At 38.8% G+C, this 19691-nt stretch overlaps 1 non-coding gene across 1 annotated transcript; it reads left to right on the forward strand.

Annotated features, from left to right (window-relative positions):
* Positions 1-11048: 11048 nt before the first annotated feature.
* Positions 11049-11212, forward strand: LOC127207787 (U1 spliceosomal RNA). Its single transcript, XR_007832988.1, has one exon. It is a non-coding gene; the product is annotated as a U1 spliceosomal RNA (small nuclear RNA).
* The last annotated feature ends 8479 nt before the right edge of the window (positions 11213-19691 follow it).

Genomic DNA, 19691 nt, shown 5'->3' on the forward strand with positions numbered 1-19691 from the left:
TCAATTGTTGGGTGGTGCCTGTTTATCTGAACGCTAAGGGACCATATGATGAGTCAATATTACTGCTATAGATTCCTGCTAAGCTAAAGTACAGTGCTATGGCAATTAAGATGATAAGAGGATGGCTGATGTCTATTGAGGCTCTGCAGTATAAGAGAATTTTGCTTAACATAACATGTCATTTGGTCTTTAAGAAAAAGTGTTTGGCTGGGCGTGGTGGTGCACGCCTTTAATCCCAGCACTCAGGAGGCAGAGGCAGGCGGATCGCTGTGAGTTCGAGGCCAGCCTGGTCTACAAAGTGAGTCCAGGATGGCCAAGGCTACACAGAGAAACCCTGTCTCGAAAAACAAACAAACAAACAAACAAAAAAAGTGTTTGGTCATAAGACGAGGAAAATTAGTATGATAGGAAATGAATGTACTCAGATTATATAAACTGTATATTCATTAAACAAACTAAGAAGGAAATAATTAAGTAATTATGTGCTGTGAAGAATAAACATTCAGCCTTATTTGGAATTCAAAACATTATGTAATTATAGAATATACAGAGATGTAACATCAAAGATGGCTTCTAACAATACCATTCATTATTTCTATTAACAAAAGCAAGATACATATAACATATAACAAGTGACATTCTCTTTGGCTGGTAGTTACTTGTATTCTAAAAAGCACCAAGTGGACTGATTTTAAAGATTTGTGTCTGTATATTGATTTCCCTAAACCCACACCCAATCCTCGAAATCAGAATTCAGCTAGAGAACTGGGAACACAAGGGGGCATCTATTAGAGATGGGTCTCCAGAATGTTGTTTATATACTGGCGTTGGAATGGACATGACTTGGGCTTCAGAAGGACCACCTTGGTTCATGGCTTCGCTTTGCTCCTTGGTGGTTGTTATGTGATCTGAGAGACCTTTCTGATCATCTGTTTGCTCTGCTAGGAGTCCAGCCCAGGCCCTCACCCATGCTAGACAAATCCTGTGATACTGGGCCACACTTGCAGACCAATAGTCAACAATCTTGAGCAAGCAACCTTTCCTCAATGACTTTTTTTTTTTTTAAATAGAATGGATGCTACTTTGCCTCATAGAGATATTTTGTTAAGATTAAATGAAATAGTGTGAATATCCTTATCATGTAGATTTTGACAATACATAGCCATCATTTTAAATATCATTTATATGAACTCAGGGATAGGATAGGGTCTTTGTTATAACTGAGGTCACCTTAGTAGGCCTGACTTCCACCTATTAAGATTTGAGAAAGGTTGCTTCCTGGTAGTCTGCTTACCCTTCCTCTGGGTGTCACCAGGTCTCCTCACCCAGGGGGAGTGGTCAAATAGGGGGGACTAGAGTTCATGTCAGAGTCAGTCCCAGCTCTCCACACATAGGGTAAGCAGAATACGAGGATGAGACCTGACAGGCTGTGACCATATGGTGGAGGAAGAGGTCCCCTTCTGTCTCAGACCTAGGGGAGGGGAATAGGGTGCAGGAGGGAAGGAGGGGGAAACAGAAAGATACAAGTGAGGGGTGTGGGTTTAGAGAAGTCAATATACAGACACAAATCTTTAACTGAGATGTAATATGAATAAACTACTTAAATAAAATTAAAAAGAAATATCCGAGAGAGGTTAGTGCGTGAAAGAACGTGTGATTCTTCTCTGGCCAATGAAACACCAGGGAGCAAAGCCCTGGTCCTGTGTCTTCTTCATCATACAGATGCCATACTTGCCTGTCAATGAGAACTGTGTTATTTTGGTCAGATTCCTCTCGGTTGCTTGGTGTCTTTGGCATCTTTGCAGTCAGAGCATCCCTGTAGTTCAATGCTGTGCTGCTGCAGACAGGACTCGGCACAGTCTGAAGATTTGATTATTCTTCATCTACCTTCTTTTTTTCAAAGTTAACATTTCACATCATTAGATTAAAAAAAAAGACAATAATATTGTTTGGTCCACTTCCTGTATAGACTCTTGGATGGACTAAAACCTCTGCCTTGATCTTAGTCTGTGCACCCCTTCCTCTGCTCTGCTATATTTTAAATTCATTCCTATATTTTGAGCTAGATATTTCTTAACTTTTGAGTCTTACAAATAAAAAGTAAAAATAAATTGAGGTTTTTGTTAGAGGTGCAATTGTGGTAGGGACTCTTTGATGTGAACATAAAAACCACTTTCTTCAGAAGACTCAGACAAACTCCCTGAATTTTACCACATTAAGAAAATATTTGTACTTTTATTGAAATAAGCAACATCAGAAAAAAAGCCCTGTACTCAATTGGAGCCTTGCTACAACATTTCTCTTTGATTTCTCTTTAAACTGCCCATTGGTTCCAGTTTTGAACACAGATGGTGCATAAGTAAAAGCAAAACTACATTATAGATATGAAAAACACTGTTTTAATATTCATGGCTTGAGATTGTCTTTATTCTTGTATATGGTTTGACATAAGTAGACATCATGTAGGTTATATTATTTTCCAAGTTATACACTATTAAGAACAGACTTTTTTTCTGGAGAAATTCTGAACTGTGAAATAACACCCCAGGACATGCAGAACCTCTAAAGGCTGATAGCTTCCATTTCTTTGGACAGACCCTAGCGATGCATTATATCTATTTTCTTTGTGTCTGAATGATACAAGACTAAGTTCAATTTCTGATTAAACCTTATTTTATGGATTTAATTGTCTATTACTGGTGGTAGACATCTTTGTAGTATAAATTTTGGCTGATTAATATATTGGAAATGAAACTGTTCTTAAATTTTCTGATAGGCTAGTGCATTATGGGACTGTAAGGTCATGCGGAACCAAGTCCTTCCATACAGGGCACAGTGCAAATATGTAGAGGTAAGAGAAACTTCTGAGGTCAAGGTTACAATGTGCCACCAGGCTTCTCGCCCTTCAAACACAGCTGTGTATTCTGAATCCCGAGGGTTCCTGCATTTCTGGCCAACTGCCTGTACATTTCAAGGGTTCCCACTACTTCCTCGGGCTCAATAATTCACCAGCATGGTTTATAGGACATAAACACTCAGTATACGATTATGCTTTTATTATAAAGAATGATAGATGAAGACATATCGAGCAGTGCTTAAGTGAGCTTTGGAAGTGCCACCATCTGGTACACCAGAGCGTGTCACTATCCTCAATACTTACCTGAACTTCAGCGTAAGGAGTTTTATTGGGATTTAGCTATGTAGAGCCAGTTGATTAAATCATTGGCAATTTTGTGGAACCCAGCCTATCCTGTCTTCTCCTCTCTCCTGAAAGAGACTCAGAGTCTCAACCTACTATCAGTCACTGCCCTGTGTATGTCCAGCTATCATCCTGAAGGTGTACTAAAGCCCCACTCTGAGGCACTTTTTTTGCATAAAGCTAAGTGCGGTATCCCAGGTCCACCATGAGTAACAAATACAACCTATGCCAGGACTTGATAAATTTATGAACTGATAAATTCTTTATTATATAATATCAAAATAATAAAGATTGCTTTTTTTGTGTTATATACAATCTATATATTGTGTTAAACAAAAATTCATAGACAGGCCACATCCTTCTGTGACAGTACACCCTTATCATCCTGTGGTAAAACTTCTGAGAAAATCAACTTAAGGGAAAACGTCCTGTTTGGTTCAGAATTTGGAGGTTTCAATCCATGTTAGTTTGGCTCCATTGCTATTTAGACCCATGACAAGGAACAAACCCTCATGACAGAGTGCTTGGTGGAGGAAACGGTTTGTTGCATCACAGCCGTACATAAAGAGAGACTCTGGGAAGCCCTCTCTTTCAAAGACATGTGCCTAATGACATAGGTCCCCCAGCTGGGATCCACCTCCTAGTAGGTCATTCTGCTATGAACTCACCGATAGGTTAATCCATTGGTGAGGCAATCACATTCATTATCTCATTCCCCTACCAGCACCTCAATGATGCCACTATTAGAAGACCAAGGCTTCAAGACAAGAAATGTTGAAGACATTTTATATCCAAATTCTATGTCCTTCTTAAAGGAAAATAAAGTCATTTCACTAGAGTAAACCAGACATGCTTGTTTCATTCCATCTGATGCTCTTACTCCATGTTCAGTGTGCTCTCCCACTCTTCTACCCTAGCAAATTGTATCCAGATTGTATCTTCACACATCCTTAATAAACCCAAGAGTCACCTCTTCTGAGAAGCCATTCTGGGTTAACTCACCTTGTGCCAGCCTTTTACTTTTATGGTCTGAATTTTACAGTAGTGTGAATTTCTGGTCACATGTGATCAACATATTTTGTTTGTCTCCAAATCATGCAGACATATAGACACTGAGTTTTATTAGGATGAGAAATGTAAATGTGAAGCCGGGCAGTGGTGACGCACGCCTTTAATGCCCGCACTCGGGAGGCAGAGGCATGTGGATTGCTGTGAGTTCGAGGCCAGCCTGGTCTACAAAGCAAGTCCAGGACAGCCAAGGCTAACACAGAGAGACCTTGTCTTGAAAAACAAACAAACAAAAAAAAACAAAAACAAAAAAAGAAACTTGAATGTGGAAATTTCAAGTATACTGAAAATGAAGGTTCCAGGTAAGGTGCGGAAAGTTCTGGATCTAGTCTGCATCCTGTGCTTCCAATGGGTTTGTTCACTCTTCTCCATTCTTACCTACAAGGCAGACAGGTTCCCAAGGACCACACATTATATAGAGATGAGAAAGATGAAAGGGAAACGGCAGCACCAGCTATTTTAGGTAATAAAAAGGATGTAAGGACTAGGTGAGAACGATTATGGCACAGGAAGGTCAGTTCAGTTTGGATGGCCAAAAGGTTTCTTTGTGGATGTGATAAGTGGAGGAGGATGCTATGGAGGATTCAGCCCGGCAGTGAGTGTGGGTAGAGCACTGCAAGCAGGAAAAAGCAGAGGAACAGTCCCAAGACCAAGCTATATTTGATATAGTGGAGATTAAAAAAAAAAAAAGCTGGACAATCTCAAGATAAAACAGGGAGAGGAAGAGAAATACAAAAGGAGGGAAGACCCAAAGATGAATCCACACACATTTGGTCACTTGATTTTTGACAAAGAAGCCAAATCTATTCAATGGAAAAACAATAGCATCTTCAACAAATGGTGCTGGTCTAACTGGATGTCTACATGTAGAAAAATGCAACTAGACCCCTATTTGTCACCATGCACAAAACTCAAGTCCAAGTGGATTAAAGACCTCAACATAAAACCAGAGACATTAAATTGGTGAGAGGAAAAAGTGGGGAAGAGCCTGGAACACATTGGCACAGGAGACAACTTCCTGAACAGAACACCAACAGCTCAGGGCTTAAGGTCAACAATTAATAAATGGGACCTCATGAGGCTGAGAAGCTTCTGCAAGGCAGGAGACACTGTCAACAGAACAAAGCGACAACCTACAGACTGGGAAAAGATCTTCACCAGCTCTACATTGGACAAAGGCCTAATATCCAAAATATATAAAGAACTAAAGAAATTAAACACCACCAAACCAAATAACCCAATTGCGAAATGGGGCTTGGCACTAAACAGAGAATTCTCAACAGAGGAATATCAAATGGCTGAGAAACACTTAAAGAAATGCCCAACTTCCTTAGTCGTCAGGGAAATGCAAATCAAAACAACTCTGAGATTCCATCTTACACCCATCAGAATGGCTAAGATCAAAAATTCAAGTGACACCACATGCTGGCGAGGATGTGGAGAGAGAGGAACACTCCTTCATTGCTGGTGGGAATGCAGACTAGTATAGCCACTTTGGAAATCTATCTGGTGCTATCTCCTTTTTTATTTAGTCCTGTTTTATACAAATATATAAAAGATCAGCAATGCTTTTTTGTAACCTAACAATATATCATAAAAATTTTCACATGAATGCATATTATCCTACAATGTGATATTTATGATGATAGAATATTCCTTTATGTGAATAGAATAAAGTTATTCTATCTACTATTTTTGAACGTTCAAAATAAACTTTGACTTAATGATTATTCTTGTATATAAGCCTAAAACATTTTTATAATTATTATCTCTAATTGAATACTTCACGTATAAAATTACTAGGTTCAATAGTACAAATACTTTAAAGATTTTTCACATGGTTCCTTCCAGTAATATTTGTGTGCCTCCACTGTACATGGTTAAGGTTTCTGATCCATGAACTGGTCTGGAACTCACTATGTAGAACATGCTGCCTTCGAGCTCAAGAGATCCACTTGCCTCTGCCTCCTCTGTGCTTGGATTAAAGGCATGTGCCACCACACCTAGCACTCATCGAATATTTTTTTTTAAACTCGTTGCTGTTTAATAAATAAAACCTGTTACCGTGAGAAGAGAACTTTGCTTTGCTAAGGGGATAGCCTTACATGAACTTCCTATTGCTGGGAATTCCTCCTGTTGAAAGGGCTGACTCGCTTAGCTTAGGTAAGACTCTGCACTGCTTTATTAGGCTAAGTGTGTTCCAAGGAGAGAGAATCAAGGGAAAGGATTTCTAGGATGGAAACGGGAAGGGAGCATGTGTGTAATCAAGTGAGTGTCATCAAATCACACACTTCTTCAGCTTCCCAAAGGGGGAAGGTAACATATTGACTCCACCTGAGGCATCTCAGAAAGGAAATCCATGAAAGAACAAACTGCTGTCTAGGGCAGTGGAAGTCTCGTAGGGGCGTCAACTTCAACAAAAATCTTAAAACCATGTGCCAGCTTCAAGTTGGCATTTTCAAGCTTTCTTCACTGTAGTCAATGGAGCACCTTTACACAGTAAGCGAAACAGAGACAAAGAGGAACCTTGTAGCTGAGAGAGAGAGAGAGAGAGAGAGAGAGAGAGAGAGAGAGAGAGAGAGAGAGAGAGAGAGAGAGAGAAAAGAAGCCTCTGAGATGAAATGTTAACCTAAGAAGTGGAAATGGTTTGTCACCCCACCCCCGCCTTGAGCCGGCTCTTCGGGGTTCACTTTCCTACTGGAGAGTGAACTGAAGTGTGGTACCCTGGCAAGAAAGCCTCAGTAAAATTAGAACCATCATTTAAAAAGGGGGGGGGCGGGGGCGTGGAGAGGGAAGAAGAGCGAGTTCTTTCTTTTGTGTGTGTGTGATAAGAAGCTTAACAAAAGTGGGAGAAATGCTTTATAGGGATCCTAGTTTTCACAGGCAGCGTGAAGCTGCCACTCCGTTGCCTTTATTGTGGACTAAGCTACTTTAGCAAGCAAAAGATAATGGAGAGACAGAGAATGCTGGAAACAACAGTCAGGCTGGGCTGGGGGAGACCTTTGACAGGAATGTTTGGTAACTAAAGCAACAATACACGTTTCCTTTGTGTTTTCACACACTGTGCTCTTTGTAAGAAAGGAGAAGGATATGTGAGTTTCTCCACGGCTGAATTCTTCTTGTCGTTCTTTTGAAATGTGGTTTAATAGAAACATTAACTTTTACATATAAAATAATGTCATATTTCACTTCGCGTAGGTTCAAAAAAAAAAAAAAAGACATATACATGTTTAAGAGAAAAATAGCAATGCTGGAAAGTACTAAAATATTAATCATTGAAAAAAGTTTCTTTCCAAGATGTTATAGTGGAAAAATAAAAAGGAGGAGTGTCCACCATATTTCTTGCTCTCTTAGTTTCTTAAAGGCATGCAGATTTCTTAGTGATGGAAAGAAAGAGTTAAACCATGTGCTATTCTGTTCCAACTGTCAGAGAGCTTTTAAGGCTTTGTTTTACACATACTCATGTAAGACTACATGCTAGCACAGAAAGCAAATTTAAGGAAGCATTAATTATGCACTATGCGCCAAGTTGCACGAAATAAAAATGCGACTGCTTGCAGTCTCCATAAATTGTTTTTCTATTTAGGTTCACCCTACTTAACAACTTCCTGTGTCATAATGTACCTTTCCAAAATTATGGAAAACTGTCACAATTCAATTCTACATGTCAGGAATTATGAGGACCATCCTCCTCACACTGTGTCAGGCTTTGGACTGTCTGACCAGTACAGAATAAAGAAAGAACTTCCTCAAATTAACTTGAAATTCAATGGTACTTAATGGTGTTCACTTTTTCCGAATATTAGTTATCTCCCCAAGAAATTTGCCTGACCTCCATAGGAAGCTCTGAAAGCTAACGTGATGATATGATGATGTTTATAAAGACGTTTATCATTATTTCCTCCCACAACAATGGGTGAGGTCCAATTTCTTTTTAAAAAAACATTTCTTTTATTGAAAATAAATTGTTATCATGCAACATTTTCTGTTTAGAGTCCTTCTACTTCTAACTCCTCCCATATTCTTTCCATTTCCCCATGACCCAAATCCTATCCCCTTCCCAAAGCAAACAGGTATAAAATAAAAACAATATCAATAATAAAGTAAAATAATAAGATAAAATAAAAACAAACCAGAATAGGACAACCAACCAACCAACCAACCAAAAACGTGAAAATAGAACAAACAGGGAAAAAAAAAGCCAAATAAAAAGTCCAAGAAACATATACAGAAACAAAGAAACACATTTACACAGAGAAAACCCATAAAAACAAATTCATAATTATATGTGTAAGCAAAATATCTGTAAAATAAAGAAAAACATACCCTGACAAAGAACTCAGAAACAACAAACAAACAAACACGAACAACAAAACAAAACCAAACAAATTAATAAACCAAAAAAAAAACAAACAAACAAACAAACAAAAAAAACAAAACAAAAAACAAAAAACAAAAAAACCCTGCCCAAATACCGTTGAGTTTATGTTGTGTTGGTCCACCTATTGCTGGACGTGGGAATTGCCCTTAAGTGAGGTTTGTATACCCTGTGATACTCCATGGTTGAAAACTAGTTTTTCCTTTTCGAGCAGCTAGAGACTGTAGACTGTTTCTGGATTAGGGTTGGGGGCTAGTATCCACCTCTCCTCTCTGTGCTGGGACCCCATCTGGCCCATCACTATGCAGGCGCTGTGCATGCTGCCATTGTCTCTATGAGTTCATATGTGTGCTAATACTGCTGTGTCTAGCAGATTCTGCTGTTTTCTTTGTGTCTTTTGTCCCACCAGCTCTCACAGTCTTTCTGCCCTGTGCGCTACAGAGTTGCCTGAGTCCTGAGAAGAGGTGTTTAATGGAGACATCTCACTTAGGACTTAACTCCAAAGTCGAGTCCCTGCGTATTGTCTGGCTGTGGGTCTCTGTATTTGGTCCATCTTCTGCAGGAGGGAGCTTCTCTGATAATGGCTGAGCCAAATAATGATCTATGAGTATAACAGATTATTGTTAGGAGTCACTTTACTGCTATATTTCTTTAGCAGAACAATAGTATTTGGTTTTCTCTATAGGTCCATAACTTATCTAGTCTCCAGATCTTGGCCACTGGGCAGTGTTGGTGTTGATGCTAGTTTTCGAATTTTATTTTATTTGAAGTATTTCCTGCCTCTACCTCTCTTCTTCACTCCAGTCTCTTCTGACACCCCAACACTATGTCTGAGAGAAAGAAGATTAATTGGTAGAGAGTATGTAGACCTTTACTTCTCCCTGCTGTTTAGGGTTTTTTAAAGCCCCCCCCCCCCTGGGAGCACCATCCTCCAAATGTGAAGCCTTTGCTTTATCTGTCTTCTCCAAGTTGCTACCTTTTCACTCTCTCTCTGTCCTCTCCAAACCATCTCTCTCTCTCTCTCTCTCTCTCTCTCTCTCTCTCTCATGTGTGTGTGAGTGTGTGTGTCTAGGTTGCTGTATCTATATCCCCCCCCCAGAGTCCTCAGAATTAAATTAACTGAAGCTGTCAAAGAACATGCTTTCTCTGTGCCACATGAGGCAGGCTATTAGCAGCTGGCAAAGACCACACCCCACTTGAAGCAGTTATCAGTTGTGGACAAACTAAAGCCCAAACTAAAATCTCACACCTGGGACTAAAACAAAAACATATTTACATAATGTGACTGAATTTTAGAAGAAACCAAAACTTCCATTACAGTTGGTGATCGTGCCTACCACATGGAGTGGGTTTTATCCCTTTTCAGATAATGATTGGTTACTCCTACAACTTTTGTGCCACTACTGCATCAGTGTGTCTTGAAGGTGTGTCACAACTGCAGATGGCAGGATTTGTAGTTAGTCTGGTGTTCCACTCTGATATCATGTAGAGTGCCTTCCAGTAAGATGAACACTAATCAATCAGGATAAATGCACTAGTTAGGCACCAGCTTGACTTCTCTGTGTTCAGTAAGATATGTAGGTACTTTTCCTACATAATAGCAACAATCAAACTGAGGGTTGAGGTCAGTAAATTAGAAACAACAACAAAAAATACAAATAATCAATGAAACAAAGAATTGATTCTTAGGGGAAAATCAATAAGATTGATAAACCACTAGACGAATTAACTAAAAGACACAGAGAAAATAACCAAATGGATAAAATTAGAGACGAAAAGGAGAAATAGCAATAGAGACTGAAAAGACTCAGACAGTCATAAGAAAATACTTTCAAAAAAATCTGCACTCTACCAAATGGAGAAACCTAAAGGAAATGAGTAAATTTCTTGATTGAAAGCACCAATTTCTTAACTTCTCTAATGTTTTGAGTTTTGATAATAATTATTTGTTTGCTATGTTTTTAATCTTAAAAAACAATGAATATACAAATGGCTTAGAGCAGTTTATGGTTTATGGCATATAGAATTCAGTGTTATTTGCCACCGCCTTCCTCAGTACTTTTGGTGATTAGTGTTGCTCTGGAGCTCAGAGACAGGTGCACAGGGTTGTAGTCACCTTTGCCACATGTTACACAGTTTCCATGTCATATTCACGACTATAATTCCAAGGAAATGCTTCCAATGTCTATATTTTAATGTACTCTTAATATTTTGATACAAAATATTTAATTGTCACACATTACAATGAGGAAATGTGTATTTGCTCATTGTGTTTTACAGAGAAAAATAAGTAAGTAAAGATGCATTATACTTTAGGAAATGCCAACAAACCAGTTGGCATTATATAGAAAAAATATACTGATTTCCAAAGAAAGTAAAATTGATGCTTTAAAAGAGGAAGGTATACTTCCCTGACAGGGGAGATACAATGATCACAAAGGTGGTTTTCCCAAGGCAAGGCTTATCCATTGCACTCCGGATGTGCTGACCCCTGCGATTTCCCCAAATGAGGGAAACTCAACTGCATAATTTGTGGTAGTGGGGGACTGTGTTCGTGCTCTCCCCTGGGAAAAAAATAAAAGAGAAAGGTGTTCTGAATATCTTTAAGTATTAAAAGTTTCTTTTCCTGAAAGACACTTATATATACTCCTATTCTGTCATATTGTTCCCACTAATGTGAAATATCTCACTCTGTTTTGAGAGACACTGCACTTCTCCAGGTAGGAATGGCTTGAGAAAACAGGTGGTACAGAAAAGGGATTGAGACAACTGTGGAGTAGTCTGACTAAAGCAGAGGCTGTGGACATAGTTGGATGAATAATGGATAATAATAATGGTTGGATATGTGTTTGGATCATTTTATATCTTTATATGTGTTATGTATGTATACATGTTATATATATGCATACTATATATACACATTGAGAAAAATATGTTATTTTGTTCACTTTCATTTTTATATTGAAATTTTAACAACTCTAAATTGCTTAAACTCTTCATACTAATTTTGACTAATTATGACATTTATTAAAATATACTGAAAATAATAAATGATAAAACTTGATGTATCATTTGTTTTCTTAGATATTCATTTTCAAATCAATTATCATTCTTTTTAGAGACAAGGATGACTGAAAAAATACTGCTGAGTACTTAGTTCCAAAGCAATAGGCAAATGGGCTCTGTTTTATGTACTTCCATTTTCCCATGTTGAAGTCTTTGGGTGATTAAATATTGCAAATACTACCCTAAAATCATTACTGACAAAATGGTTTTCAAAGGTTAAAAGCATCCATGTGGAAGCCAGATATGTTACATAGGCTAAATCTCACTATGGTGCTATTTGGAGTTTTTTCAAAGTTTTACATTTTGTTGTAAAATATAGGCTTTGAAAATACCAAGGAAGACTTATAATACAAAGGGTCATATAAGGCATGTCAGTATTAAAAATAGCAAGCACATTCATGGAACATTTTTGTAACTATCTTATTTTCCAATAACCTGAAAATTTCCTAGTACACATCTGGCATGCAATAAAATGGCTTTTGAAGGACTAAATAAATCAATAAAGTTGTGAGTATAATTTTCCAAAATGTACTCCAGAGAACAGGCTGTTTTCTCTCCTCAGGATAACTGTCAGTGGATTGTCTTGGAAATAGACAGTATTAATGTTAATGGAGACTCACAAACAATGTGTATAATTCAATTTATGCTAACATTTACTAGACTGTGAAATTTGTATAGTAATGAAAGTCCATTGCACAATTTTGTTAATGATTTCTAATCATTAATCCAAAAACAGATCTTACAGATGGAAGACTTCATGGAAACCATGTAGCACAGTTTACTAATTAAAGGGTGAGATGGTAGGGGAAGAGAGTTCCCCTTTTCTGAGGACTGGAAAAGGAGGTTTGGGGAGGAGGGAGGAACAGAAGGGCCAGGAGAACAAGAGGGAGGGAGATAAAAACTATCACACACAAAAATTAGCCAAATCTAGAGTAAATACATCACAACGAACAGTCCTATAGCCATTCTGATGCTATGGAGTTATTCACTGGAGTTTTTTGTTTTTTCGAGATAGTATCTCTGTGTCAGTTTGACTGTCCTGGACTCACTTTGTAGACCAGGCTAGCTTTGAACTCACAGCAATCCGCCTACCTCTACCTCCCGAGTGCTGGGATTAAAGGCATGTGCCACCACGCCCGGCCTTATTCGCTGGATTTTGTCCTTCCATCATTGAATATGGTTTTTTTATATATATTACTTTATCACCAAAAATTAAAAGTCCATTGCAAAATTAGAACCAGAAAAACAATTACTATTATATCCTCTTTCATAACTTGTGTCCCTCACATGCATTCATTCTTTCCCATCTCATTTACTTAGCCTTTTTTTTTTTTGTCTCTTGAACATGTGATACTGTCCTGACACATGCATTACATGCTCTCTGCCATTTGTAGAACCTCGCCAAACACATATACACAAACCACCCCTGAGTTCTAAAGGTAAAGGTGCTATAGGACAAAAGAGACTCACTGACATAAGTGAATACCTATCAATAGAATTCACATTTCTTCCCTTTCACATTACATGTCACATACTTTGCTATTGTCATGCTTTGCATATGAATGATATGAGACGGTCGTGCTATATGTTTAGCAAGGTCTCTGAAATGACCTTAAGCACTACTGAATTGACATCAAACCCTGGTGTGATGTAACTAGCTTATTTATTTGCATTCTATTGCTTATATTGACTCATTTTAAGTCATTCAACTAAAATTTTGACTATAGCTGCAACATCTTAAGGCTGGCAACAATTGTCTAGTTTTTGTTTTCTAAAGCAACCACGCAACAGTCAGTTATCTTGGCAGTACTTCTAGAAGTAAGATGCTGGCTGAAATATACGAAGCCCTAACATTTCTAACCGAGATGTCTCATGTGTATACTTTTCATCCCAACTACATTTTTGTTTGTCTAGTGACTTTTCCCATTACTTAATGAAATGCCCTACAGAAACTATTCAAAGAAGGGATAAATTACTTGGGCTCACTGATTAGAGAATTCAGTCAATAGTTATCTAGCTTTAAGGGTCTGGGAAAAACAATGTGGTGGAAGGAGTGTTTGGTAAGAGTTTCTTCAGGGCAGACTGGCAGCAGAGGCCAGAGTAAGAGGGGTCACTGGGAAGAAGGCTCAACACTCAGTTGGACACCGCCTGTTGCTCTTCCCGTTAACCATGTCAGGTGGGTTGGCTTGCAATCACCTTAACTTCAGCTCTGGCCTCCACTTGCACCTGCACACATGTATGCGCATATAAAGGCACACAGACTTCTATTTACACAGGTTAAAAACTCTTTTTAAAAAAATCTTAAATAGTTAAATTTACAGGTCAAAAATTAAGAGGGAGTCCAGGGGAAAATGTGCACTAACCTGCTTTTTTTTTCCAGCTAGGCTTATCTCCTAAAATTTCCTATGAACCTGTGTAGAAATTGCCTCTTAAAAGGTCTCTCTGAGACAAGCTGGAGACCTACGTCGAGGTAGGATTCTGTGAAGATATGAGGATGACTCTTAACAGAGACTCCTATTTGCGAGGGTTATAGAGTCTAAAGAGGACTCACACTACCTTGACAAGATGACAAGATTCCTAGTGGGGGGGTATGATACTAACCCACCCACAAAATCTTCAACTCAAAGTTTACCAAGCCTACAAAATGTGCAGGGGTAAAGAAAGAGCATATAGAATAGAGATTGAGGGAAGGTCCAATCAATGCCTGGCCAAACCCAAGACCCACCTTATGGGAGGGAGCCAACTCCTGACACTATTAACAATACTCTGCTACGCTTGCAGACAGGAACCTAGCAGAGTTGTCTTCTGAGAGATTCTACCCAGCAGCTCTTTGAAACAGATGCTGAGACGATGCTATGTGTAAGGAGTCCTGTGGAAAAGTGGAGATAAAGAGAAAAGAACTAGGAGGTGTCAGGAGCTTCACAAGCCGACTAACAGCTAACTAAGCAGGATCCTAAGGGGCTTGCTGATACTAAAGCACCAACCAAGGGCCATGCATGGACTGGACCTAGGACCCCAACATAGATGTGGCCGATGGGCAGCTCAGACTTCTTGTGGATCCTCTAATAATGGGAGCAGGGTCTGCCTCTGACATGGACTCTGTTGCCAGATTTTTGATCATGTCTATGTGACAGGACTTCCTTGCCAGGCCACAGGGGAAGAGGACATGTTCAGTCCTAATGCAGCTTGATGGCCGGAGTAGATGAGAAGGGGCTCCCCTTTTCAAAGGGATAGGGGAGAGGGAATGGGGGAGAGGGAAAGAGGATGGGACTGGGAGGAGAGGAAGGATGGGATGTAAAGTGAATAATGAAACCAACCAACCAACCAACCAAACAAACAAACAAAAAGTAGCTCAGTCTTCCTGAGTGAGCTTCCAGAGTCCTTGGTTTCCATCCCACTTTTAGGTGCATTTCCCGTATTTTGGTAAGTACTACTTTAAGTTTCTCCATAATTATTCTGGGCACACCTTCCAATTTGATATAAACTCTATTTTTAATGTACATCGCTTTAAAAGTCACTTGCAAGGAGGGGCCGCTTGAGTTGAGATTTAAATGAGTGGATGGATGAATGATAGGCTTATGATAATCATTGCCTCTCTTACCTTGAATTCCATCTTTATCTCACGATATGTTGTCATGGTTTCGGGCTGATAGTGAATCTTTCTGTTCAAGCAAACACAGTTTTGTGCCTCAGAGGTTAAACACTCATTTCTTGCCAAGCTATTAAACTGGCAATTATATTTGAAAGTCTTTCTGCATCATGTTATGTCCCTGCCTTCATATGATGTCCAACCTGAATTAACACAACTGGAACAGGTGCTAAATGGCTGTACCCAAGCCACTTGCGTCCTATTTTACACTTCATTTCATGAACTGTGTTAGAACAAGAGAGCATTTGTTATCCAGCTCCGAGAGGCACCATATGTCTTCAAATTCATTGGCTATAGGCTTGTGATCAGTTTACTACCCACCAGATCGCACCACAGCTTCCTTAAAATTTAAACGGAAGGAAATATAAAGAGCAGTAAAAGGCTAAGTCATAAGAATACTTAATGATATATGCAAGTTTTAAATCAAATTAGGTTTTAATTAATGTTAGTCAGAGAATAAGCAGTACTAAACAGTTTATTGGTTGGACTATAAAACTTTAGAAAGGGTATCTGTTGGTTTTATGCAATGGACTGAAATTTAAGGTGTCTGAACAAAACGTCTGTAAAACTCAGGTAGAATTAAGGTAGTCTTTTATTAGAGATCAAGATATTGTTCGATAATACTAACATGCCAGCCTATGGCAACAGCAGGAGTGGCTTCAACTTTTTAATTAAAAGTAAAAGTAACTGTGACTGAGAGTTCTTTTTAAAGTGGTGATGGACTGAGGGAGTCAGTGTCCCCTCCAAAGGGTTCTTCAACTCAAGAATGATTAACAAATGCTGTGAATTTCTGCATTAGTCTTCTGAAAGTATTTCTGTTTATATGCATAAACTGACCTCCTGGGGTGACATGGAGCACCCGTGACCCTAAGTCAAGGAAAGGAGTGGCTCTCTGTGCATAGAGACTTCTCACAAGGGATTACTCTCAGTCTTAGGCTGTAGGACCGATTTCCAAAGGTACTAGCTTATTTGAAGTGTGATTTGAAGGTAATGTCGTCTTTGTATTATGATTTTTTTAAAGTACCTGAAATAGTGCTTTTCATAAAACCATTTTAAATGATAACTTTATACTTCTATTAGTGAGGAAATGGGGGAAAATACAATCATAATAAAACCCATTAAGCCCTCAGAGCAATTTGTCATTTTCAGGACATTGATGGATATGGAGCTGATTTCTTCCTTTTTTTTTCCCCCTGGGAAAAGTGAAGCTCACAAGATTTTCACTTAGCTTGATTTCTGAGTCCCACACCTCCTCCATGGTAGGGTGCTAGAGATACTGAGCAAAGGTGACCGCTTCTAGTGGTGACAGCATTCCCTAGGTGTCTTTCTTTGTGCTCTAGAGACACTCGTAGGAAACACAAAGTCATGAGGAGAGACTCCATCATGTAAAGCAGAGGAAGCGCTGCATGTGGGCCACTTCTTGATGATGTGGCTAGGTGACCAGTGCCAGGGGAGGCTGGTGCTCAGCTGTGCAGCCTTATGGAAGTGACCACAGGGAGAACAGCATACAGATGTTGAGCTTGTTTCTCTCATTTGCAGATGAATTCACCTCTTTTTTTGTTTGTTTGTTTGTTTGTTTGTTTTTTAAAGAAGGGGACACTGTGTGCAATTTTCCAACACAGACACAATATTTCATCTTTAAATATTTAAGTTGAATACCTTATATTTTTATTTCCCAGACAAGCTCAAAATTTTCTCATATTATGTCTCTTTTAGTGATGGCAAATTTTATTGTTTTTTTTTTTTTTTTTAGAAAAGAGAAGATAGCTTGTGAGGCAAAGATTCATTATTCTTTCCTTACTTCTACAGAACATACATATTGATTAGTTTGTTTTTAATTATTCTGTGCAAAGTTAGGCCAACTTTTGTATAGAATTTTTTTTTATTTTGTTTTGTAATGTGCTAGAATTTTCTTTTTTATTTAATTGCCTAATTTTTAGTTTTACCTTCTTCCCCTGGTCTTTATATTGACTTTCAGTTTCGTGTGTTTACACAAACATTAGGCACTCGGAGGCAATTCTCATGTTCCCTTAGTTAGCCAAGTGAATGTGCATTATTTATTCTTTTAATATTTCCTCTAGAGTAAATAGTGTGGTTCCTTAATTATTCCTGTTGATTTCCTCTGAACTTCCTGCAGTATGTCTTTCCTTTTTCTCATAATGAGATCCCCAAACTGGATGTGGTCTCCTGAATCTCAGAGAGGGGACTCTTTTCCTCTTGTTCTGAAACATTTTTTAAAAAAAGGTTTTTGCATATGCAGTCCAGGAATAACAATGACCTTTTCTTATCAAATTTCAGTATGACTCTGCTCACAATCACATTCAGAAAATAGAAAATGTGTCATAAACACAAACTCACCCTTCACCTTGTGACTACCAGGTATTTGGTAGACTAGGGAAATTGCTCTGGTTCTTTGAGGCCCAGGCTTTCAAATTAGTGTCATTCTGTTTCATGGTGATCCAACACGCCCTAATCAGGTGGAGGAGTGCGTCCACTTCTGTGGTGTTCCCAGCCTTCGATTGCTTCATAATTGATGAAATGTCAGGGAGTAAGCACACTGGCAAACTGAAGGCTTGCAAAAGAGACATGGGGAATTCGCATATGTGGAAGGAGGAGCTGTCTTTGCGTTAGCCTCTACTGGGTTTCAATTATAAGAGTTAGTTCTATGATCTTCCATCATAACTTACAGTGGTGTTCTAATCAATTTCCCTGAAATTGCATCCTAGAATACTATGCACCTGTTTGAAAAGTTCTGCGTATCTTTCTTGTTTATGTGACATACTCCACACCTGGCAGACAGCAGTTAAAAATCTCCTAAGATGAGTTGTACCACTTTCCCCATGTTTAGAACCCAGTCATTATCTAAAAGTACATGTGCATATGGGTTTCTAATCCTTTAAAAGTTCTGCACATTAAATTCCACTCACTGTAAAATTTGCTCCTGTGCTCAACTTTGCCATCCTGACAGAATTTATTTTATTTTATTATTATAATTTACTCAGATTACATCACGATTATTATCTCCTCACTTGTGTCCTCCTACTCCCATCCTTCCGACCTCTTTCACTCTCTTCTTCTCCCCTAGACCTCTGACAGAATGGGTCCTCCTTCCCCACCATATGCCCACAGCCTATCAGGTCTCATCTGGATAGCCTGCTTCCCCTACCTCTGTGTGCCACCAGGCCTCCCCACCAAGGGGAAGTGATCAAATTAGGGGCACCAGAGTTCATGTCAGAGTGAGTTCCCACTCTTTCCACAAGCATGGAGAATGAGCTATCCATCGGCTAGATCTGAAGATCTGAACAGGGGATCTAGATTTCCTGCACGCATTGTCCTCGGTTGGTACAACACTTTCCACAGCTCCTCCTGGGTCCAGATCCTCCAGGCTTGATGTCTCCTTGTGGGACTCCTGAAGCATCTGTTTCCTTCTATCCCTCCATTCTTCCATATCACTCTCACCCAGAGTCTAGCAGCTAGTCAGTCTCAGCATCTGTCCAGATCCCTTGCTGAGTAGATACTCTTAGAGGACATCTATGTTGAGCTTATATCCACTTATATGTGAGTTTATACCATGCATGTCTTTCTGGGTCTGGATTAATTACCTCACTAAGAATATCATTTTTAGTTGCATCCATTCCTTACTTTTCATACCTGAGTAGTATTCCATTGTGTAAATGTACCACAGTTTCTTTATATATTCTTCAGTTGAGGGACATCTACTTTGTTTCTAGATTCTGGCTATTACATATTAGGCTGCTATGAACATAGTTGAACAAATGCCATTGCTGTATGGTGGAGCATATATCAGGTATATGCCTAAGGGTAGTCTAGCTGGGTCTTGAGGTAGCCCTATTCCCAATTATCTGAGAAAGTGCCAGATTGATTTCAAAAGTGGTTATAGAAGTTTTCACTCCCGCCAGCAATGGAGGAGGGCTCCCCTTTCTCCACATCCTTACCAGCATGTGCTGCCACTGGATTTTTATTTTATTTTTAATTTTATTATTAATTATTATTATTATCATTTTTCTTTTCTACATACATATTTATATTATTACACATAAATACAATAAGCTACGTATAGCAAGATGAACCATAAAACAATCAGGAATTATAAAAAAATGTTACATTCTTAATGTTTTGGCTATTTGAATTTGGCAACTTTGAAGAAACCATCTTGGTGAATCTAAAATTCTGAGTGTAACCCAATGTCTATCCTATCTCATCTTCACCAACTTAAAACATCTATCTAGACCTAAAAACATTATAACTCCTAAACAACTAAGCTTAATTGTAAAATGATACTATCTGGTCTTCAACCCCATCAGAGACTT

Source organism: Acomys russatus, chromosome 24 (assembly GCF_903995435.1).
Source record: "Acomys russatus chromosome 24, mAcoRus1.1, whole genome shotgun sequence".
NCBI classification, from domain to species: Eukaryota; Metazoa; Chordata; class Mammalia; order Rodentia; family Muridae; genus Acomys; species Acomys russatus.